Source organism: Oncorhynchus tshawytscha, linkage group LG26 (assembly GCF_018296145.1).
Source record: "Oncorhynchus tshawytscha isolate Ot180627B linkage group LG26, Otsh_v2.0, whole genome shotgun sequence".
NCBI classification, from domain to species: Eukaryota; Metazoa; Chordata; class Actinopteri; order Salmoniformes; family Salmonidae; genus Oncorhynchus; species Oncorhynchus tshawytscha.
The window spans coordinates 14,658,124-14,683,995 of NC_056454.1; the positions used below are offsets into that span (position 1 = coordinate 14,658,124).

General features: G+C 41.1%; 1 pseudogene; it reads left to right on the top strand.

Annotated features, from left to right (window-relative positions):
• Window positions 1–1,769: 1,769 nt before the first annotated feature.
• Window positions 1,770–21,917, top strand: LOC112224998 (annotated as a pseudogene).
• Window positions 21,918–25,872: the final 3,955 nt, after the last annotated feature.

The following is a 25,872-nucleotide window of genomic DNA, read 5'->3' on the forward strand; positions in this document are numbered from 1 at the left end:
TTCCTCGATTCTTTTGTTGAAAATGTATGTTGTTCTGATGTTTATGAGGAAGTGAATTCAGGTGCAGCACTGGAAGTATTTGTAAAAAATGTCATGCCAACTGTTGACAATGTACCCCATGATTGATGATGGTTCAAAGAAAGAAATGATGCAAAAGTTGTCTGCTCAGCTGATTAGTTGTTATACTCTAAATTGAGAAATGTTGTGACTAAACTTAACAAGAATCAAATATATTACCAAACAAAGATAAAGTAGAGTACGATTTATAATAAAACCTTTAGTTATTGCCAGTCATTTCAATGACTATTTCATTAGTGAAGTGGAAAAACTGAAATGAAAACATTGAACAGTGAACCGTCATATTTTTTAATAGAGGATTTCATAATGAAAGAAAATGATTGTGTTTGTGAATTTGTTCAAGTTAGTATGGGAGAGGTAGAAAACAATTGTTATCCATAAAAAAATGATAAGCGTCCAGGTATAGACAACCTTGATAAACTATTGAGAAAGGAGCGGCAGTACAGTCTGCAACCAATTTGCCATTTCTTTAACCAAACTTTAAAGGAATGTGTGCGTGGAAGGAAGCTAAAGTAATTCCACTACCTAAAATTAGCAAAGCACCCTTTGCTAGCTCTAACATCCGCCCAATCGGTTTTCCGCCTGTTCTTAGTTAACTAATGGAGAGGATTGTGTTTGACCAAATACAATGCTATTTTTCAGAGAACAAGTTAACTACTGACTTTCAGCATGCGTATCGAGAAGGGCACTCAACTTGTACTGCACTGACGCCAATGAATAATGATTGCTTAAAATAAATGGATAATAAGAACATAGTTGGAGCCTTTGATCTTATTATCATACATTTTTATTGAAAAAACTTGCCATCCCATGGTTGGAGAGTTATTTATCCAATAGAACCCAGAGAGTGTTCTTCAATAGAAGCCTCTCGAATATCAGATGTACAGTGCGGTGTCCCTCGGCAGTTGCCTTGGGCTGTTAAGTCTTCTCTGTTTTTATATATTATTTGCCAATGGTCTTAAACAAAGCTAGAACGACTATCTATGTGGATGATCTCGCTCTCCATGGCAGATTTTGAGCTAAACGTTTAAACAGGTTAACAATCACAAGGCTGCCAGGCCAGACGGAATACCAGGACGCGTTCTCAAAGCATGTGCAGACCGGCTGGCAAGTGTCTTCACAGACATTTTAAATCTTTACTTGTCCCAGTCTATAATCCCAATCTATTGTCCCTGTTCCCAAGAGCAACAAGGTAACCTATCTAAATTACTATCGCCCTGTAGCACTCACATCTGTAATTATGAAGTGCTTTGAAAGGCTGGTCATGACACACATCAACACCATCATCCCAGACCCACTCCAATTCGCATACCGCCCCAACAGATCCACAGATGATCTACAGATGATCCAATCTCAATTGCACTTCACACTGCCTTCTCCCACCTGGACAAGAGGGAAAATAACAATTTCAGAATGCTGTTCATAGATTACAGCTCAGCATTCAACACCATAGTCCCTTCCAAGATAGGGACCCTGTGACTGAACCCCTCCCTCTGCAACTGGATCCTAGCCTTCCTGACAGGCTTCCCCCAGGGTAGTGAGGGTAGGCAACATCACCTCCAATGCTATCACTGACCCTCAATACGATGGACCCTCAGTGGTGTGTTCTTAATCCCCTCCTTTACTTCCTGTTCACCCACGACTGCGTGGCCACGCACGACTCCAAAACCATCATCAAGTTTGTTGACGACATGACGGTGCTAGGCCTGATCACCAACGGTGATGAGTCAGTCTACAGGGAGGTCAGAGACTGCAGTGTGGTGCCAGGACAACAATCTCAACGTCAGTAAGACCAAGGAGCTTATATCGTGGACTATAGGTGAAAGAAGTGAACAACATGGCTGTTGTTGAGCAGGTTGAGAGCTTCAAGTTCCTTCATCACTAAGGACCACATCACTAAGTACTTAACATGGTCCACACACACACCTTCAGCTGTGAAGAGGGCACGGCAGCAACTCTTCCCCCTCAGGAGGCTGAAAAGATTTGGCATGTGCTATCGAGAGCATCTTGACTGGCTGCGTAACCACTTGGTATGGAAATGCACCGCCCTTGACCGCAAAGCGCTAGACAGGGTGGTGCGGACAGCCCAGTACATCACTGAGGCCAAACTCCTTGCCATCCAGGTCTTCTATATCAGGCAGTCCGAGGAAGGCCTGAAAAATTGCCAAACTCCAGCCACGCAAGCCATAGACTGTTCACTCTTCAACCGTCCGGCAAACGGTACCAGAGCATCGGCTATTGGACCAATGGGCACTGAGACAGTTTCTACCCCCAAGTCATAAGACTGCCAGATAGTGGCCTCCCGAGTGGCGCAGCGGTCTAAGGCAGTGCTTGAGGTACATGCACGTTGACTTCGGTCGCCAGCTGTACAGTGTTTCCTCCGACACATTGGTCCGGCTGGCTTGGGAGAAGACTGACTACCAATTGGATATCATAAAAAAATCATTTGTTTCTTTTTCTTGTCAATTTATTGTCCCAAACTATCTGCACTGACTCTTATGTTGCACTGACCCTACGCACACTCACTAGACCATATATACACTCACACACACTACATTGACACTCACAAAACCCACACGTATTCACATACAATACACACACACGCATACCGACAACACAAACACACATACATATGCACTCACACACACACAAACTGTTACACATTTGCTGCTGCTACTGTTCTTTATTTTACTCGTATTGTTATCTATCCGGATGCCTAGTCACTTTACCCTGCCTTCATGTACTGGTACCTCAAGTCCTGGTACCTCTGCACATTGATCTGGTACTGGTATACAGCTCCATTCTTGTGTATTTTATTCCTCTTGTGTTAATATTTTATTTTGCATCATTGGGAAGGGGTCGTAAAGCCAGCATTTCACTATAAAGTCTGCACCAGTTGTGATCGGCGCATGTAACTATTTTATTTTGATTCCACACTCTACATGTCATCACCCAAAGCCAGTGAGCTCACTGAAATTCTAAATAAGGAGTAAGTCTGTATCAGAATGGGTGATTTAATAATAAACTGCTCTTAAGTACATCTTAAACTAAAAGCATTTTCAAAACCTTCTCTAAGACCAAAACCTCAACTGGAGGTTTAGGCAAGTTGAGGAAGCTTAAGGTATAACATTGGATGATCAATTATCATGGTCAAGTCATTTTGACAGAGTTTTTGGTAAGATGGGGTATGTCTGTTATAAAAATATGTTCAGTGTTTTTTTGGGCACAATCAACTGCTAGATGGTCAGGCTCTGGTCTTGTCCCATTTTGATTACTGTCCGGTAATATGGTCAAGTGCAGCAAAGAAAGACCTAGAAAAGCTGCAGCTGGCTCAAAACAGCAGCATGCATTGCCCTTCACTGCACATACAGAACTAACATCAAAATGCTTGCCAGTCTTTCATAGTTGAGGGTTGTTGAGAGATTTGAACTGCTTCTCTTCTAGTTTTTATAGCATGGAACTCCCTTTCATCTCCCATTACTCAAGTTAAAAGGAAAATGACCTTTAAAACAACTCATGGAATGATGTGTACTGTGAGGAGGGCACACAGACACATTTAAACTTTTTTTTTTTGTACAATTTTTTTTTTTTGTATTTTGAATGTGACTTTTCCTAGTGTATCAGTGTTTTGTTACTTGTCATGTTTTTTTTTGTGGACCACAGGAAGAGCAGAGGCTGCTTCTGCAAAAACGAACGGGGATCCAAATAAATAAACAAACAATTAAGCTAGAAATGCTGTTTGTTTTGCTCCACAGGGATGAACGAAATGGAGAAGAAGTTGGCAGAGTATAAGTGTGACACCAACGAAGCAATCTGTTTAAAACTAGGTTTGTCTCATGCATCTTCTTATTTAGCTTTGTGTGTAAACTCTTTTGTTTTAGGATGTGGAGATAGTAGCTACTTGCACTGCATTTTGTTGTTTGGTAAATGGTGCTTTAAGTGTTTCATATACATAGTGCAATATTTGATATGTTGACTGAGTATTTGCCACACCCTCTTACTCAAATAATGAAATACAATTATTTCTCTCAGTCCGTTTCGCAGAGGAGGTGGATAATGAAAGCACGACATTCCATCCAGAGTACAGCCACCAGCTTTATGGTGATGAGTGAGTATCAAACCTAATTCAGCCAGTAAGATCTGTGCATCTCATTACAGTAACTCCATGTGAACTCTACCGCCGCGTTCCATAGCTGAGGCGACGCAACAACCAATGGTTGTGTGCCACGTCATTGACTGACAAATAGATGTAACGTACAATATATGGTTAGCTAATACTTAAAATACCTATCCAGGCGTTGTAAGATCTGTCAGGCGTCAGCAACTTCAAAAATAGTGGTCGACCGATTAATCGGAATGGCCGATTAAACCTCTCTAGGATATGTGGGACGCTAGCCTCCCATTTGGCCAATATCCAGTGAGATTGCGGAGTGCCGAATTGAAATACAGAAATACTCATTATAAAAATTCTGAAAACTTTTTATTTTTAACATAGGTTCAAAGATGAACTTCTTGTGAATCCAACCACGGTGTCAGATTTTTTAAAATGCTTTACGGCGAAAGCATACCTTGTGATTATTTGAGAATGTAGCTCAGCAGACAAATCATTGCAAACAGTAACCAGCCAAGTAGAGGGGGTACACATGTCAGAAATAGAGCTAAAATTAATCCCTTACCTTTGATGATCTTCATATGGTGGCACTCAGAAGACATTAATTTACTCAATAAATGTTCCTTTTGTTCGATAAAGTCTCTTTATATCCAAAAACTTTAGTTTTGTTCGCATTTTCTTCAGTAATCCACAGGCTCAAACGCAGTCAAAACAGGCAGACAAAAAAAATCCAAATTGTATCCGTAAAGTTCATAGAAACATGTCAAACAATGTTTATATTCAATCCTCAGGTTGTTTTTAGCCTAAATGATCTATAATATTTCAACCGGACAATAACGTCGTCAATATAAAAGGTAACAAAGAAAGGTACTCTCTCGGGATTGCGCATGAAAAAGCTCTGTGACACGGTAGGGTCCACTCATTCAGACTGGTCTTACTCCCTCATTTATCAGAATACAAGCCTGAAACAATTTCTAAAGACTGTTGACATCTAGTGGAAGGTATAGGAACTGCAATTTGAGTCCTAAGTCAATGGATACTGTAATGGCATTGAATAGAAAACTATAAAACCAACAAAAAAAACTACTTCCTGAATGGGTTTTTCTCAGGTTTTCGCCTGCCAAATCCGTTCTGTTATACTCACAGACACTATTTTAACAGTTTTGGAAACTTTTGTGTTTTCTATCCACATCTACCAGTTATATCCATATCATATCTTCTGGGCCCGAGTAGCAGGCCGTTTAATTTGGGCATGCTTTTCATCCAAAATTCCGAATGCTAACTAGACCAACGCGCTAACCACCTGCCTCTCATTGCACTCCACGAGGAGCCTGCCTGTTACTCGAATGCAGTAAGCCAAGGTAAGTTGCTAGCTAGCATTAAACTTATCTTATAAAAAACAATCAATCATAATCACTAGTTAACTACACATGGTTGATGATATTACTAGTTTATCTAGCGTGTCCTGCGTTGCATATAATCGATGTGGTGCATATTTGCGAAAAAGGACTGTCCTTGCTCCAATGTGTACCTAACCATAAACATCAATGCCTTTCTTAAAATCAATACACAGAAGTATATATTTTTAAACCTGCATATTTAGCTAAAGGAAATCCAGGTTAGCAGGCAATATTAACCAGGTGAAATTGTGTCACTTCTCTTGCGTTCATTGCACGCAGAGTCAGGGTATATGCGACAGTTTGGCCCGCCTAATTTGCCAGAATTTTACGTAATTATGACATAACATTGAAGGTTGTGCAATGTAACAGGAATATTTAGACTTATGGATGCCACCCGTTAGATAAAATATGGAACAGTTCCGTATTTCACTGAAAGAATAAACGTCTTGTTTTCGAGATGATTAGTTTCCGGATTCGACCATATTAATGACCTAAGGCTCGTATTTCTGTGTGTTATTATGTTATAATTAAGTCTATGATTTGATAGAGCAGTCTGACTGAGCGATGGTAGGCACCAGTAAACAGTCATTCAAACAGCACTTTCGTGCATTTAGCCAGCAGCTCTTCCCTGTGCTTCAAGCACAGCCCTGTTTATGACTTCAAGCCCATCAACTCCCGAGATGAGGTTGTTGTAACCGATGTGAAATGGCTAGCTAGTTAGCGGGGTGTGCGCTAATAGCGTTTCAAGCGTCACTCGCTCTGAGAGGAATTATTCCCCTTGCTCTGCATGGGTAACGCTGCTTCAAGGCCAGGTAGGGGCGAGGAGAGGGACGGAAGCTATACTGTTACACTGGCAATACTAAAGTGCCTATAAGAAATCAAATCAAATCAAATCAAAAAAAAAAATTGTCACATACACATGGTTAGCAGATGTTAATGCGAGTGTAGCGAAATGCTTGTGCTTCTAGTTCCGACAATGCAGTAATAACGAGCAAGTAATCTAACTAACAATTCCAAAAAAAAACTACTGTCATACACAGTGTAAGGGGATAAAGAATATGTACATAAGGATATATGAATGAGTGATGGTACAGAGCAGCATAGGCAAGATACAGTAGATGATATCGAGTACAGTATATACATATGAGATAAGTATGTAAACCAAGTGGCATAGTTAAAGTGGCTAGTGATACATGTATTACATAAGGATGCAGTCGATGATATAGAGTACAGTATCAACGTATGCATATGAGATGAACAATGTAGGGTAAGTAACATTATATAAGGTAGCATTGTTTAAAGTGGCTAGTGATATATTTACATCATTTCCCATCGATTCCCATGATTAAAGTGGCTGGAGTAGAGTCAGTGTCATCGACAGTGTGTTGGCAGTAGCCACTCAATGTTAGTGGTGGCTGTTTAACAGTCTGATGGCCTTGAGATAGAAGCTGTTTTTCAGTCTCTCGGTCCCAGCTTTGATGCACCTGTACTGACCTCGCCTTCTGGATGGCAGCGGGGTGAACAGGCAGTGGCTCGGGTGGTTGATGTCCTTGATGATCTTTATGGCCTTCCTGTAGCATCGGGTGGTGTAGGTGTCCTGGAGGGCAGGTAGTTTGCCCCCGGTGATGCGTTGTGCAGACCTCACTACCCTCTGGAGAGCCTTACGGTTGAGGGCGGTGCAGTTGCCATACCAGGCGGTGATACAGCCCGCCAGGATGCTCTCGATTGTGCATCTGTAGAAGTTTGTGAGTGCTTTTGGTGACAAGCCAAATTTCTTCAGCCTCCTGAGGTTGAAGAGGCGCTGCTGCGCCTTCCTCACGATGCTGTCTGTGTGAGTGGACCAATTCAGTTTGTCTGTGATGTGTATGCCGAGGAACTTAAAACTTGCTACCCTCTCCACTACTGTTCCATCGATGTGGATGGGGGGGTGTTCCCTCTGCTGTTTCCTGAAGTCCACAATCATCTCCTTAGTTTTGTTGACGTTGAGTGTGAGGTTATTTTCCTGACACCACACTCCGAGGGCCCTCACCTCCTCCCTGTAGGCCGTCTCGTCGTTGTTGGTAATCAAGCCAATAGTCAAAGGTATATGAATTCCAAATGGTATAGAGAGAAATAGTCCTATAATAACTACAACCTAAAACTTCTTACCTGGGAATATTGAAGACTCATGTTAAAAGGAACCACCAGCTTTCATATGTTCTCATGTTCTGAGCAAGGAACTTAAACGTTAGCTTTTTTACATGACACATATTGCACTTTTACTTTCTTCTCCAACACTTTGTTTTTGCATTATTTAAACCAAATTGAACATGTTTCATTATTTATTTGAGGCTAAATTGATTTTATTGATGTATTATATTAAGTTAAAATAAGTGTTCATTCAGTATTGTTGTAATTGTCATTATTACAAATTAAAATAAAACAATCAGCCGATTAATCAGTATCTGCCTTTTTTTGGTCCTACAATAATCGGTATCGGCTTTGAAAAATCATAATCGGTCGATCTCTAATCAAAACTCTGGAAAGCGGCCTAAATCTGTGTGCTGGTTGCACGACGGTGAACTGTTGAGAACTGAATTATGTGAACGCTAACTCACCTGCAGTGAGCTCCAAAACTATTGGGGCAGTGACACATTTTTGGAAATTATACAATGACTATGAGGTTAAAGTGCAGACTGTCAGCTTTAATTTCAGGGCATTTTCATCCATATCGAGTGAACCGTTTAGAAATTACAGCACTTTTGTACATAGTCCCCCCCATTTTAGTGGACCAAAACTATTGGGACAAATTCACCTAAAGTAGTTAAAAGTGAAGTATTTGGTCCCATATTCATAGCACGCAATGACTACATCAAGCTTGTGACTCTACATATTTGTCGGATGCATTTTCTGTTTGTTTTGCTGGTTTCAGATGTGTTATATGCCCAAAATGGAATCACTTTTCTTTTGTAAATAAGAATAGAATATGTTTCTAAACAATTTGGATGCTACCATGATTATGGATAATCCTCAATGAATCATGATGAGTGAGAAAGTTACAGGGGCATAAATATCATTGTAACGGGTGAGAGGTTAGCATGTCTTGGGGGGGGTGTATGATACGGTTCACTCGATATGGATGAAAATTACCCTCAAATTAAAACTGATAGTCTGCACTTTAACCTCACCGTCATTCTGTCATTTCAAATCAAAAGTGCTGGAGTACGGAGCCAAAAAATGCCGCTCTCCCAATACTTTTGGAGCTCACTAGCTAGTTATCCACTTTGTTTTAATTGATTTATTTCCTCAGTGAGGTGGCTTTTGGATACAAAGGCCTTCAGATTCAACTGTACTACAGTGCTGGGAACCTGATCACCCTCTTCAAAGTTAAATATTCAGCCAGAGTCACAGAAAACCTTGACTGCGTGGAGGTAAATAAGTTGATTTGAAATGACTTTTTTTTATCACTTTAGCCCGAGCACAGTAACACGGGCGCTACGTGACAAAAAAAGAGCGATGTCCTGTCAAACTATATTCCATTTAGAGATGGCCCCCAACTCTTATGTCGTGAGGGTTTCTCAACCACGTGACCTGCCCAGGGAAAACTCTGGGTCTTCGCGAAAGCTTAGTTTTTTCCCGGTCATTTGAAAAAACCCGCCCTCTGTACCCTTATAGCTCCTCTTCTGGAACTTGTCCAGTTTCCCAGCCTGCTTTAGCTCGGGGTGAGCTGTTTCGGGAGCCTTTTCTGTGGGCTGCTTTGTGCATGTTTCTGTGGGCCTTCTGGAGTGAGCCAGCACCTCCCTCTGAGTGGTGGTATTATGCAGCAGATATGTAAGAGATCTCATATTTTGTCAGACTAATCCCAGTCTATCATAGGCCCCATGGGCCATTGATGCACTAATCCTATCCCTCCCTCTCTAAAGGGAAGGATCAGAGTTGGATCGGGTGGTCTTGGCTCATCCATTGATTTGAGAGGCTCTGTGATAGTCTGCAGTGCAGGAAGTGGAATATGTCATGCTGGGGTATGTTTCCCATAAGTGTGTTTTGTCAGGAGGGAGATGTATCACCGAAGGACTCGGTCCCCAGAACGAACCCAAATTACAGTTCTGAACCTCTGACCAAGTTTTCCTGGGCAGTAGCTAATCTGTATAGTGCTTTCAATTGAAAGAGATCCTAGTAAAGTAATGGTCAGTAACACCTCACTTGCTTTACACATAGTATAGCTGTAATTGCTCCATTGCATTGACACTTTGTTACATTGTAATTTATGGAGTTGAATGTTTTTTTATTATTACAGAATATCAAGAAAATGTTAACTTATTACCCGAATATAGTTACAGCATTTCTACATCTCTAGGTGTAGTAGGATAGACTGAATGTCAAGTGTTACCTGAAAGTTTTCTTATGGACTCATTAAAAGTATGTCACAATGAGAAGCAATTGTCTAATTGAGTGCATAGACCGTAGTAACATTATACATGAACAAATAGCGGCAGGAAAATCCAATTGATTTTATTAGACACAGAGCAGTCATCAGTGAAATAATTGTTTTGGATTAATTTTTCTGTAGTTTTCTTTTTTAAACATTTACCAAACTGTCTATTCTGTTCCCAATACTAAACAGTACTCGGATGTAAAGCTGGAGAATTTCCAGCGAGGATGACGGCCAGGCCAACGTTGACCCACGAGTGTCCACCTCGTTAAGGGTTTAGTGCAGCTGGTGCGAGGGTAGAGAGTTAGGGAGCAGCAGCAGAGTTCAGGCTCCATCTGAAGAGTGTTTGTCTGTGAGTGTGTGCTCACTGTGGCTGGGTATAGTGCAGCTGGTGAGGGAGAGGAGGGGAGCTGTGGGACAGAGTTCAGCATGCAGCTGCTACTACTCTAATGGAAGACTTGTCAGAGATCACCTTTACCCTAAACCAGCCAAACTCTATAATGATGGACTCCACACAGTCGGACATCGTTTTTTGTTCCAGTCGTTGTTTCATACTGGGCATCCACTAGTGGAAATCTGAAACGTACATCAGTGATGTGGAAATCAAATATGAGCCTCGATCTAAAATGCAAAGCTGTTAATATACAAATGTTTGGATTGTCATTGCAATATGTAGCTTACGTTTTAAGTCCGCCAAAATCATTGTCAATGGAGATATTTTTTGTATGACAAAGAAATCCAATCAGAGATTTTAAGCAGATAGTGATGCAATTAAAAGTTCAATTGAATTTGGACGTTTAGCAAAATGGCACAGTTGGGTTAAAGGGTAGGGCCGGGACGATAACCGTATCGTGGTACTCCTTAGTATCACGTCAAGGAAACAAAACGCAAAAAGAAACGCGAAGCAGATTTAACTTCTTTAGGAAAATGTTGGCAATAACCCGTTATTATGCTGTCATCCAGTCACATGTATTTATCTTCCAAGCTATAGCACACAATATGTTACATACACAAGGTTTTTAAAGGACCAAAGAGTAGTCTGCTTTGCCTTTTCATTTTTGCCATGGAACAAATATTTGCGATCCTGTTGTCGCCCCGGCCCAAATAGGCCTGGTTAGTGCCTCTCTGGGTCCTGAGAGAGATCTAATTTAATGTATTTGCTCGATAGGTACATGCAAAGCCGCAGAATCCGTGCATTGTGAAGGACAACGTGATCTGATTCAGTGTTCTTTTAAAAAGAAAATTAACCTTCAAAACGTTTTCACTACTCCTAAATAAGATGTGTACACATGATCAATTATATCCCGAAGATAAAAGGCATTCGGATGGAACAAAGCGTTTCTAAAGATGCATTGTTACGTCATTTATACCGAACTATGGCTTCTTTTATCCGGGATTGTGCAATTTAGTTTCTAGTATATCGGAGAGTGCCTCGGACAATATGTCTTGTTTGTCCATGGCCTTTTACTTCTGATCCTTATTCCTCAGAAATGCAGTCCCAACAATTGCAATGGTGAAGTGGCATTCGGCTGCAGGTGCATTACTTCCAGTTGGATATTAGCTGATGTCTGAAAGGAGAGGAATTAGCAGTGTGTTGTATTAGCCTTTTGTAGTGCATTTTGTTCGGGACTTCTTCATTTCCCCGTTTTTCTATGGCGAGCAGAAAGGGCCTCGGTATAGAACTAATGCTCATCGTGCATGTAAATGGTGTGAAAGGGCTGCTTAGCAAGTTAATACAAAGTGTTCTCATGTCAATCCTTGTGGAAATGGATACAATGCAAACATCACAGCTGAACCAACCACACATTCTAGTGAGTAAAAAGTCCAGGGGGGAGGGGAGGGGAGGGTGGGGCGGGGGGGCCCTTTGTCTGCCAGGGTCTTTCATTTGATTGAGTTGCGCTCGCCAGGATTAGACGAGAGGCCTCTATTATGGATGCCCGAGGTTTGTTAAGTTGAGATCAATTCATTACATTTTATTGCCCAGTGAAATGCAGAAATACGTTATTGTGGGGGCTTCATCAAATATTCATGGTTTAACGTAAGTAGTAAATGTATTCAATTAAGTGCTCTTTCACCAAGGGGTTGGGAAGGGGGGCGGGCGTCTCTGCTCTGCTGACTGTCTTAATTGCCTAATGGTTCTCCTTTTTGTGGCACAAAAATATGTATTCTTCCACTTTAATTCCTCGTGTTCTCTGTCAATCAGGGCTGAAGCATAGCCTAATGACCGAACAGTAGGAACTGTGATTAGACATGGCAGCGGAAAATAAATAAATAATGTCCACAGATTTCCTGATTTATTCAATTGGAGCAGTTAGTCCATAAAACTAGATGGGCTTTGTAAGGTCTTTTTGTAATAAAGACCGTGGACGTGTTTAATCTATATGATCCAACTATATCAAAGAACAAACGCGTACAACATTTTGAAGAAATCCGTTTATTTCAAATGCATTATTGACTTTAAAAGTTATACGATTGCAGTTTTCGTCCTAGCAAATACTTATCTGGCTTATCGGCATACTTTATTTTTTTTTTTTACAGAAATGGAATATAGACACAAGGCTACTTTCCCTTATACAAGATGCTGTCGCTTTGTGTCATGTTCTAGTAAACCCTGTTCTTTCCTCCCTGCAGCATGATGATGTCGAAGGGAAGATCCGGGAGATCATTCCCGCTGGGTTCAGCTGCAACACGGACGACTTCATCTCATTGTTGGAGAAAGAGGCCAACTTCAAACCCTTCGGTACCCTGCTTCACACATACCACGTCCACAATGTGGAGGAGGGAGAAGACTTTACCTACCAGATTCACAAGGTTCACATGCTAGTCCTTGGTCCTACAATATAGAGTACTTTATGTAGTTATATACAGATAACAGTGCTTTCCATTTCGCCCATATGACTTGCAGGTTATTTCAGTGTAAGGGAGGGTGCTCTGCTTATTTATCATGACTTAGACTGTCCTCAGACCTGCTATGTGCTGTGTTCTCTAGGTGGACGTGTCGTGCCCTGGAATCCGAGACTACCATGAGCGCCTGCAGACCTTCCTCATGTGGTTCATAGAGACGGGCCAGCTTTATCGACGTGGACGACGATCCTTGGGACTTCTTTCTCGTGTGAGTGGTGCCCTCCTTAACCAACGTCACTCTCCCCGAACCCGGTTCGTTGACTCATTCAGAAACAACGGGCTCCTTTGAGGCTCTCGCTACCAATTACCAGGCCAGTTTGATTATATTTTCCCTGGTTATTGGAGAATTGTTGATCTGGCAAGAGGCACCTTTTGTGTTGAAAACCCTTTTCATTCATTTTTTTCAGGGCAAGAGCTGAATTGAACACGGTTGTCTTTTGAAACACTGAATGACATCTCAAACAGTAAAAAGAGCCTCTGCCAGTGTTTTCTTTATCCTGGCACCTATTTATAGTGACAATGGGTAAATGGACTGAAGTGATGTGGAGGACCCCGATCCACCACCCCCCCTCTCTACCCCTCTTCTCCTCTTCTAAGTTGCAGTCCTCCAATTAAGTGCTTAATGTATTCAGGTTGTAGCAGGTGTACGGATCGGGACGGGCCTGGCTGCTCCAGCATGCTGACACTGGGAAAAGCATCCCAGAGAATGGAGAGGGGAAAATGGACGCGGCACTGGAGTGTGCCTGTAATTGTCCTGCTTGCCTTTTGTGTTTTATCTGCAGATTTGAGAAGTACAATAACGATGGGGAGACTCTCTTTCGCAACTGTTGGCTACATGACAGTTTATAATTACTATGTGTATCCAGACAAAACCCGACCACGTGTAAGGTAATTACTAGGGGAGCACGTGCCTTCCTTTTCTTTTGTACAAAAAAAGGAGAGGAAAATTATATATTTCTCTCTCCCTAGTCTTACAAAAATCTCAAATTACTGGCTTATGTATCCAACCATCCAACCCCGCTCTGACTCATATGGGAGCCAAAATGATGAGTATCTTCAACAACGAAAAAAACTTTGCCTGTAAATAAGCATTTTGTTTGATGTATTGATGGACATGACATAACAATTTGTTACATTTCTTATAATCAAGTGAAAAGGGCTCCCTCAATTTCAATTCATTAGTACAGTGCCTTAGAAAGTATTCATACCCCTTGACTTGTTCCACATTTTGCGTTACAGCCTGAATTCAGAATGGATTCAATGGATTTATTTTCTCACCCATGTACACACAATACCCCATAATGACAGTGAAAGCATGTTTTTAGAAATTGTAGCAAATTTATTGAAAATGAAATACAGAAATATCTCATTTACATAATTATTCACACCCCTGAGTCATACTTTGTAGCACCTTTGGCAGCGATTACAGCTTTGAGTCTTTCTGGGTAAGTCTCTAAGAGCTTTCCACACCTGGATTGTGCAACATTTGCCCATTTATTCTTTGCACAATTCCTCAAGCTCTGTCAAATTGCTTGTTGATCATTGCTAGACAACCATTTACAGGTCTCGCCATAGATTTTCAATTAGATTTAAGTCAAAACTGTGACTCGGCCACTCCAGAACATTCACTGTCTTCTTGGTAAGCAACTCCAGTGTAGATTTGGCCTTGTGTTTTAGGTTATTGTTCTGCTGAAAGGTGCATTAATTTCCCAGTGTCTGGTGGAAAACAGACTGAAGCAGGATTTCCTTTAGGATTTTGCCTGTGCTTAGCTGCATTCTGTTCCTTTTTGATCCTGAAAAACTGTCCAGTCATTAACGATTACAAACATACCCATAACATGATGCAGCCACCACTATGCTTGAAAATATGGAGTGTTGTACTCAATAATGTGTTGTATTGGATTTTCCCTGAACATAACACTTTGTATTCAAGACAAAAAGTGAATTGCTTTGCCACATTCTTTGCAGTATGACTTTAGTGCCTTATTGCAAACAGGATGCATGTTTTGGAATATGTTTTATTCTGTACAGGCTTCCTTCATTTCAATCTGTCATTTAGGTTAGTATTGTGGAGTAACTACAATGTTGTTGATCCATCCTCAGTTGTCTCCTATCACCGCAATTAAACTCTGTAAATGTTTTAAAGTCACCATTGGCCTCATGGTGAAATCCCTGAGCTGTTTCCTTCCTCTCCGGCAACTGAGTTAGGAAGGTCGCCTGTATCTTTGTAGTGACTGGGACTATCGATGCACCTTCCAAAGGTTAATAACTTCACCATGCTAAAAGGGATGTTCAATGTCTACTTTATTTTATTTTTACCCATCTACAAATAAGAGCCTTTCTTTGCAAGACATTGGAAAAACTCCCTGGTCTTTGTGGTTGAATCTGTTTGAAATTCACTGCTCGACCTTACAGATAATTGTATGTGTAGGGTACAGAGATGAAGTAGTCACTCAAAAATCATGTTAAACACTATTGCACACAGAGTAGGTCCATGCAACTTACTATGTGATTTCTTAAGCACATGTTTACTCCAGAACTTATTTAGGCTTGCCATAACAATTGTATTTATTTTTATTTAACCTTTTATTTAACTTAGGCAAGTCAGTTAAGAACAAATTCTTATTTACAATGATGGCCTACCAAAAGGCCAAAGGCATCCTGCAGGGACGGGGGCTGGGATTCAAAATAAATTACATAAAAATATAGGACAAAACACACATCACGACAAGCGAGACAACACTACATAAAGAGAGAACTAAGACAACAACATAGCATGGCAGCAACACATGACAACACTGCATGATGGCAACACAACATGGGAGCAGCACAACATGGTAGCAACACAAAACAGGGTACAAACATTATTGGGCCACAGACAACAGCACTAAGGGCAGGAAGGTAGAGACAATACATTACGCAAAGCAGCCACAACTGCCAACAAATTGGGTCGAATAATTGAATAATTTCAGTTTTTCATTTTTAATTCATTTTGGGGGGGAAAACTATTCCACTTTGACATTATGGGGTATTGTGTGTAGGCCAGTGACAAAAAAAAACAATTTAATCCATTTTAAATTCTGGCTATAACACAACAAAATGTGGGAAAAGTCTGAAGGCCATGTACATTACTCCATGCTAACATAAATTACAAAAGTGAGCTTTTTCTTTCTCTCTCAGATAATTATCTTAACATCAAGATCTGATCAGTCATATACAAGGTTGCCTTTTTTCTGTGAATGACAAGGGGTTTGATAGGTCTGGCTGAGAGGTCAGCAAGGCTGTTCTTTCATGTCTTTGTGTATGTTGGCCTGGTGTCCTTCTGAACAGCCAAATGCTGATCCTGCCGCCGTTCCAAGGAGAGGGTCATGGTGCCCAGCTGCTGGAGGCAGTGCACAGGTTCTACTGCAATCTGCCTAAAGTACAGGACCTTACAGGTGTGTGTTTGTGGGCGTGTTTAACTATACTTGTGGGGACGAGAAGTCTCCACAAGAATAGTAAACAAACAGAAATGTGACTAACTGTTAGTCCCTACAAGGTCAAATGCTATTTCTTGGGGGTTAAGGTTAGAATTAGTGTTAGGGTTAGGAGCTAGGGTTAAGGTTAGATTTTAGGGTTAGGGAAAATAGGATTTTGAATGGGACTGAATTGTGTCCCCACAAGGTTAAGCTGTACAAGACTGTGTGTGTTAATGTAAGTAACACAAAATTAGTTGATGTCTTATGATGTTTCATTTTGGGGAGGAGGCTATAACTGTGCTAGAGTTTCACATACGATTACATGTATTTACATGGTTAAATGCAAAGCCGTTACACCCGAATAATTGATTTGCGTAGGACAATTGAAATGAATTTATTTTGAATTTTACTTTATTTGCCAGGGACGATGTACAACAAAACAAAAGTCTCAGAGATAAGAAGTGATGCGGTGCACCAGATTTAGCTGACAGCTCATTTTGAAAATAACAAAGAAGCATCCGCTCTCCTGTCCAGAGGGGCACCCCTATTTTCTTGTCTTATTTTTCTCTACTTTGAATCTGGTCTTTGAATTTTTTTCAAAATTTGATTTATTTCACCTTTATTTAACCAGGTAGGCCAGCTACTGCTGGATTTTGGTCTTTAAAAAATAAATAAATCCAGGTGGCTTTAAATCCTCTCCATGTTGCGCTGTAGTGAATCTTTTTCAAAACCGCAGTGGGAGCTGGGTAAAATGTCAATGCAAGCCGCTTTCGCAGAACTGCGCTTGACACATGCAGCCACAATCATACTCTGACAATGATGTAATTATTGGACTGTTTCAGGAATCAGTGGGATTTGAATATAAGCCTGTATTGAAAACTGTGGCCTTGGATGTCTTGGGGTGGTTGATGTGAACAGTTTGATAAAACATAAATTGACTATACCTAACATTTCATGTAATGTTTTTATTTTTAAATGGAATTTCAAGCTTGTCTAATTTATTGTTTTATGTTATTTGCACCTGAAGACCCCTCAGAGAACTACGTGAAGCTGAGAGACTATGTTCTGGTCAAGCTCTGCCAAACGCTGCCATCATTTGCCACAAACAAGCTTCCTCTGAGCTTCAGTGACGACATGGCCACAGAGGCCAGGGAGAAGTTAAAGATTAACAAGGTCAAACTCAGCTTTAACCCTAGAGCCCAGAGGAGGATACATTTGATTACTGTACTTCTCTCACTCATTAACCCAAGGCTCTCCAGTCCTAGAGGGAACATGTACCATTTTATTTAAAAGGGTAGGCAATGACTTATCTTACTGCACTTATTCTGCATCATGTTTTCATTTTTGCCAAATGGTTGTTTCTCACTCCGCCATGGCACTTTCATGAAGCTTCAGGCACCACAGATTTGTTCAAGAAGGTTCTGAATAGCTCGACCAAGCTAAGAAATCGTCTGTCTTTTCTAGATGATTGTGGAGACAGACTGTACGGGTTCTTAACGGCACTAATGGCCATGTCCTGTTTTTTCCCCCCTACAGAAACACGCAAGACGAGTGTATGAAATCCTCCGACTGAGGGTGACGGACATGAGCGTTGAGACGAAAGCAAGAGATTACCGTCTGGAAGTCAAAAAGAGGCGATTTGCCCCGACCACGGTATGTTTAAAAGAAAGGACCGTAGCTTCTCCAGTGAAATGCATTCCTCCGTCCTTTTTGCAGTGTCCGCCTTGCGCTCTAGTTTCTAATCAAATGGAATGAGCAGATTGTGTCTACTGTGTAATGGCTATGTGTTTCCCAATGGACTTCATTAGTGGTGAATGGCTGTTAGTTGCACTATATAACCTGGGATCAATTCAGAGTTGATTTGATTTGATAATAGGGCGAGTCCAATATTTTTGGTATCTCAGATTGTTTCGGCAATTCTCACATAGGAACTTAATTGGGAGATGTTTGAAATGCTTTTTACGTTTGTATCACAAATCATAATAAAAGTGGCCATTTTAGGCCCTTTTTAGACCTACACATGCCTCCTGTAAGACCCTATGATCCGTACATGATACAGACAACATCTTGGTTTCATTATAGTCCTTATAGTTATAGTGTGCTCTAACATAGGGAGTATGTCTAGATTCTGAAAGACATATTTGTCCAACATAAATATGAATATCTCAAAACTATCCTTTTTTGATTTGTCTTGTTTTTAGACATTGTTTGTAACAATATACTCTTCAAACGCATCACATGTCCAGAGTGGCTCTCTGTTATTTTGAATGATATAACCCATTTATACATAGAAAATTACATAGGTCGTTCAAACTCAACTCTGGAGCTCAAAGCCAGTTCTGCATTTGTTTTCATTATTCCCCTCTAATCAGGGACTGCTTTAAACCCGGCTGAACCAGGTGTGTGCAATTGTAATTATCAGGAAGAACAGAAAACCAGCAGGCTCTGGACGTCATACGGTAAGAGTTGAATACCCCTGTTGTAGGTCATTAACCAATCACAGCCCTCCTTTAGGATTGCAAATCATTAGCACAGGGAGTTCCCTTTTGAATCCATTTTCCCATTCACTGTGTTAGTGGTGCTCATAAAATGTATCATAACTTCATAATTAGCAATGCCCACTCTGGAAATTTGATGTACTTGTATATTGTTCCAAACAATGTCTTAAAAATTAACAAAATCTAAAAGGGTCGTTATGCGATATTAATATTTTTAATGTTGAATAAATGAGAACATTTGTCTTTCAGAATCTAGACATACTCCGTAAGTTAGAACACACTATAAGGACTATAATGAAACCAAGATGGTGTCTGTATCATGTATGGTTCATAGGGTCTTACAGGAGGCATGTATAGGTCTAAAAAGGGCCTAAAATGGCCACTTTCATCATGGTTTTCAAAGAAATGGTTTGATACAAATGTAAGAGGCATTTCAAACATCCTTCCTCCCAATGAAGTTTCTATGTGAGAATTGCCAGAACAATCTGAGATACCAAAACTATTTTTCTCTGGTGTAGAACCCTAACCCACCCATTAACTGATTATACCACGCGTTTGCAAAATATTTAGTGTTTGACGACTTATGACTACCCACAATGCATTAGCATGGTTTCAGAAATGGCCAAGGATGAGGCCAAGAATGTGACACACACTTTATCTGCTTAGAGCTACTTCTTGTTGCGTCTTGTAACTTATGTTGCAATACTTTTCTAGAATCAGGAGAACGATTATTCCCCATTTGCAGGAAAAATGTCTGGAGTACCAAAGGCTTATTATTGGAGATACAATGGAGCACTGCAGGCCTCCACAGTAGTGTTACCCCAGGATTCAGTTCTATTCAGAGCAGTGTCATTATGCAGGATTTGCATGTCATTAGGAGGGAGGAGTAACTTAGGTGGAAGTAGGTTGCTAACAGCACACATTCAAGCAGTTAAAGAATCTGCTTGCCAAATAGTACACGTTTCATATTAGCGCTCTTACTGTGCTTTTTGAAATTTGATTAGACAAACTGTTACTAATTTTGTATTTACAGGATAACATTGATTTACATATGTATGTTCCATGACTTGTCATTTGAGTGTCTCATTGAAACCCAGCAAATCAGCCGTTACAGCAGGGTTCTTCATCTGGTGGCCCGCGTGCCGAATTTGTCCCCCTCCCCACAAGGTCTTTTTATTTATTTTTTAAAAATCAGCGTTGGACATAAAATACAGTAAAAAATTTAATTAAAAAAGTAAAATATTATAATAAAAATGTAAAAACCTGGATATTAGTTCCAAGTGTTTTTCATTTTGGAAATCTGTTTCCAACTATTCCCACGCCTAATAGAGAGACGCGTGATCATGTACAAATGTAAGCCGTAGAGGTAAGTTAGGTAATATGTACATGTAGGTAGGGGTAAAGTGACTTATGTCTGTTTGGGCTTCTTGAGGTCAATTTGCAGTCTACAAATGAGTTGTAATTATGTTCAGGCTCCCCGACCGTCCGTTCAAGAAAGACTGCCTGCTGCTGAGTCTAGTTGATGATTTGACATTTGAGTCATTTAGCAGACACTCTCACCCAGAGCGACTCACAGTAGTGAGTGCATACATTTTCATAAAGGGGGGTATACTCGTTCATGATCCCTGCATTAGAGGATTGCTGTCAGCAGTGTAACCACATGTCTTGAAAAAGGCCAATATCTGTAGAGGGAAAAAGTGTGTGGTGGAAAAGGAAGTAGGAATTCCTTGGGAGACTGGCTGTTGAGTGGAGGAGAGATCTGGCAGCCAGATGCAGCAGGCCGTTTTGTTTTCGGGGAGGTTTGTAGTTTGTAGTTAGCTCAGCGGAGTCCTCTCTGTGAATGTGTGGAGAATTTCACGTCTCTGCTCAACTTCTCTTCCCCCGATTCCCAAGAGGGTGGGAACTTTTTTTGCACTGGCCCCAAAATACATGAGTGAGGACTCTTGGTTCATGTCCAGAAGCTGTCAGCACTCCTGCAGACTCAATTACAGAATCCTTTGCTTCCCCTCTGACTATTTGGTTTTAAGACACTAATGAGATGCAGTCAGGTCTGCAATATGAGGAACAATATTAACTTTCTCTTGCCAGTTGAACGTGCATTATGTAAGATGCTGCTAATTGCAATCAAAACAGTTGCATTTGCAAAATACCATGCAGCATTTTTTTTGTTTTGCTTCAATAAAAAAAAACATGGCAAACACAAGCTACTAATGCAACGTTTTGGGGGGGAAACACGGCAAGGGATTTTACACAAACGCAGTGCGTTAACCAGTGTTAATGTGTTTATTGCGTGCTTAGAAGAACCAGCTGGAGCTGACCAAGATGATGAGGTGTCTGCGGCCAGAGGAGCTGGCATCCCACATCAGTCAGATGGACACGGCGCTGCAGCAGGAGGTGCTGGAGAAAAGCTACCAGGAGGTGCTAGCCGAGTACCGGAGAGTCATTGAGAGGCTAGCACAGGCCTGATCCAGGGGGCCTAACGTCGGCCCTGGCTACCCCCTGTAACACAACCCCCCCTGGCCCCATCTCCTTCTCCTCTTCCCACTGATATACAGTAGAGGTTGAGCAGCGCTGTGCAGCTGGCTGGCTGCCTGGGGAAGGCCCACTGTGTCCCATGTGTGTAATCACGCTGTGTGAGATTTAGTGATTGGTAATCATTCACAGGTGATAGGAACACCATCCGTACGGTCTGGCTGTGCAGAACATGCCTCCTTTTGATATAGAGAATAACAGAGATGGTGGTTCTTTTTTTCCCCCTCAAATATCTGTCTAGGTTTTTCCTGAAGACGTGTAGGTTTTTAAGCACTTCGTACTGAAATAAATGACATGTTTTTTTGTTGTACATTGATCAATTGGGTTGATCTATTCATTGATGCTGTTCTGAAGTGTCATTTCAGGTTCACGTGTTCTACTGTTATTGGGACAATGTGTAATAATTATCGCGCTGTGATGATTATTGTACCGGTAGCTACTATTGTACTGTTATTGGTACAATGTATAATTATTATTTTCTCAATGTTTTGGTAAACTACCGTATTAAACTTAATGTATTCCTAATGTTAACTGCATCCTGATTTACCAGATCAATTGTACTTTTAAGCACAGTGTGGAGTTCAACTGGGCTGAATATGCAGTTACTAATATCAGTTACTCTATTTAGTCTAATCAATTTACAGATATCATTTTGTTCAGGCACCCTCTTGTGGCTAATGCAACTTCTGATTGCCCTTTAGGCTGAGTGTTGAGCTAATGAGCGTTATGGTTTTCAATTTAAAACCTCTTTGCCTCTGCACTGCCCACTTGTCCAGAGCGCTGTGATGAACAGCCGTCTCTAGATACTTTTGCACATTGTCGCCAAATCAAGGATTCCAGATTAATTCACCCCCCTCCACTTCAGTTGTAACAAGTAAAATCCCTGAATATTTGACCAACTCGGATTTGGATTGATTCAATCCACGCGTGGCCACCAGGGGTGTCATTTCACTGTCGGAGACCAGACCATGTATTGTTCTTTAATGATGTGAGTATTTAGCTACGGTAGAAGCCGAACAGACTGGTGAGAGATGGGTTTCATTTTATTGGGGAATAGTGGTTGCTGACATCTTGAGTTATGTGTTCGTGTTGGGACTTGTCGCCGTGCTGTTGGACAGTTTTACATGCCTTCTGTGATGTTGTCAGAGTGGGGGGGGGCTATGGGACTGGGACCCCATGTCTCCCTCCAGACCAGACCACACAGTGATGTTTACAGAAGCCCAATTACTTTCCTAGAACTCTGCCATGCAAATCAGGGGAGCCCAGACCCTCAGTCCTTCAGTGACCCTGCCTGTAGTAGGTTATAGTGTTGGGGAGCTTAGGAGTGAATGTGGCTCAGATTGATGCAAGGCTGTTGACATCTAGGCCGCAGGGAGCATACGAAGATATTTCTACGGGCTTGCTTGATAACATGTTACAATGACAAGTGTTGCTTTAGTGCACTCATGTCTCAAAACTGCTGACCACATTTACACTCTTGAAAAGAGATGACAAATCAGACTTTTTCTATTGAACAGTAAGCATGTTTCTGTATTCGGGTGTGGTCGACGAGAGACACGGTGGAGCTATATTCTGACCAGGGTCGATTGTATTACATACAGTTTAGGAATCAGATCTTGTCCCATGCACTGCGTTAAAATGGACCTATTGGGGTTGTTGTTGTGATAATCATGTTTAGCAAAAGAGACATCTAGACTTCTCTGTAATGTTATCGCATGTTATTCTCCTTCTGCATTCAGTCAACCATTCAGGTGCAATTCATTGAAATATTAAGGGGACATACCAGGTTCACCCGGTGACGGGCCCATCTTAGGTAATTTTTTATATTTTTTATATATATATATATATATATATATCTCACTCACACACAGTTGAAGTTGGAAATTTACATACACCTTAGCCAAATACACTTAAACTCAGTTTTTCACAATTCTTGACATTTAATCCTAGTAAAAATGCCCTGTTTTAGGTCAGTTAGGATCACTACTTTATTTTAAGAATGTGAAATAATAGTAGAGAGAAGGACTTATTTCAGCTTTTATTTCTTTCATCACATTCCCAGTGGGTCAGAAGTTTACATGCACTCAATTAGTATTTGGTAGCATTGCCTTTAAATTGTTTAGCTTGGGTCAAACGTTTCAGGAAACCTTCCACAAGCTTCCCACAATAAGTTGGGGCAATTTTGGCTCATTCCTCCTGACAAAGCTGGTGTAACTGAGTCAGGTTTGTAGGCCTCCTTGCTCGCACATGCTTTTCATTTCTGCCCACAAATGTTTTATGGGATTGAGGTCAGGGCTTTGTGATGGCCACTCCAATACCTTGACTTTGTTGTCCTTAGGCCATTTTGCCACCACTTTGGAATTATGCTTGGGGTCATTGTCCATTTGGAAGACCCATTTGCAACCAAGCTTTAACTTCCTGACTGATGTCTTGAGATGTTGCTTCAATATATCCACATAATTTTCCCTTCCTCATGATGCCATCTATTTTGTGAAGTGCACCAGTCCCTCCTGCAGCAAAGCACCCCACAACATGATGCTGCCACCACCGTGCTTCATGGTTGGGATGATGTTCTTCGGCTTGCAAGCCTCCCCCCTTTTTCCTCCAAACATAACGATGGTCATTATTGCCAAACAGTGCTATTTTTGTTTCATCAGACCAGAGGACATTTCTCCAAAAAGTATGATCTTTGTCCCCATATGCAGTTGCAAACTGTAGTCTGTCTGTTTTTGGAGCAGTGGCTTCTTCCTTGCTGAGCAACTTTTCAAATTTTGTCGATATAGGACTCGTTTAACTGTGGATATAGATACTTTTGTACCTGTTTCCTCCAGCATCTCCACAAGGTCCTTTGCTGTTGTTCTGGGATTGATTGGCACTTTTCGCACCAAAGTACGTTCATCTCTAGGAAACAGAACGTGTCTCCTTCCTGAGCGATATGACGGCTGCGTGGTCCCATGGTGTTTGTACAGATGAACGTGGTACCTTCAGGCATTTGTGAAATTGCTCCCAAGGATGAACCATACTTGATGAGGTCTCTTTTTTCTGATTTCTTTTGATTTTCCCATGATGTCAAGCAAAGAGGCACTGAGTTTCAAGGTAGGCCTTGAAATACATCCACAGGTACACCTCCAATTGACTCAAATGATGTCAATTAGCCTATCAGAAGCTTATATTCATTTTCTGGAATTTTCCAAGCTGTTTAAAGGCACAGTCAACTTAGTGTATGTAAACTTCTGACCCACTGGAATTATGATACAGTGAATTATAAGTGAAATAATCTGTCTAAACAAACAATTGTTGGAAAATGTACTTGTGTCATGCACAGAGTAGAAGACCTAACCGACTTGCCAAAACTATAGTTGTCAAGAAATCTATGGAGTGGTTGGAAACACTTAGGTTGGAGTCATTAAAACTAGTTTATGTAAACTTCCGACTTCAACTGTATGTAACAGTCAAAAGTTTGGACACCTACTCATTCCAGGGTTTTTCTTTATTTTTACTTTTTTCTACATTGTATAATAATAGTGAAGGCATAAGCTAATATAACACACATGGAATCATGTAATAACCAAGAAATCAAAATATATTTTATATTTGTGTTTCTTCAAAGTAGCCACCCTTTTCCTTGATGACAACCTTGCACACTCTTGGCATTATCTCAACCAGCTTCATGAGGAACGCATTTCCAAACGTCTTGAAGGAGTTCCCACATATGCTAGGTAAACTTAAACTAGGTTTGACGACAGGTCTCGTTGTCTTGGCTGTGTGCTTAGGGTTGTTGTCCTGTTGGAAGGTGAACCTTCGCCCCAGTCTGAGGTCCTGAGCGCTCTGAAGCAGGTTTTCATGAAGGATCTCTCTACTTTGCTCTGTTCATCTTTCCCTCAATCCAGAGAATCTTGTTTCTCATGGTCTGAGTCCTTTCGCTGTCTTTTGGCAAACTCCAAGCGGGCTGTTGTGCTTTTTACTGAGGAGTGGCTTCCGTCTGGCCACTACCATAAAGACCTGATTAGTGGAGAGATGGTTGTCCTTCTGGAAGGTTCTCCCATCCCCACAGAGGAACTCTGGAGCACTGTTAGTGACCATCGGGTTCATGGTCATCTACCTGACCAAGGCCCTTCTCCCCCGATTGCTCAGTTTGGCCGGGCGGCCAGCTCTAGAAAGCATCTTGGTGGTTCCAAACTTCTTCCATTTAAGAATGATGGAGGCCGTTATGTTCATGGGGACCTTCAATGCTACAGAAATGTTTTGGTACCCTTCTCCAGATCTGCGTCTCGACAAAATCCTGTTTCGGAGCTCTATGGACAATTCCTTCAACCTCATGGCTTGGGTTTCTTTCTCTGACATGCACTGCCAAATGTGGGACCTTATATAGACAGGTGTGTGCTTTTACAAATTATGTCCAATCAATTAAATTTACCACAGGTGGACTCCAAGTTGTTGAAATAGCTAAATAATTATCAATGGAAACAAGTCTTTCGAG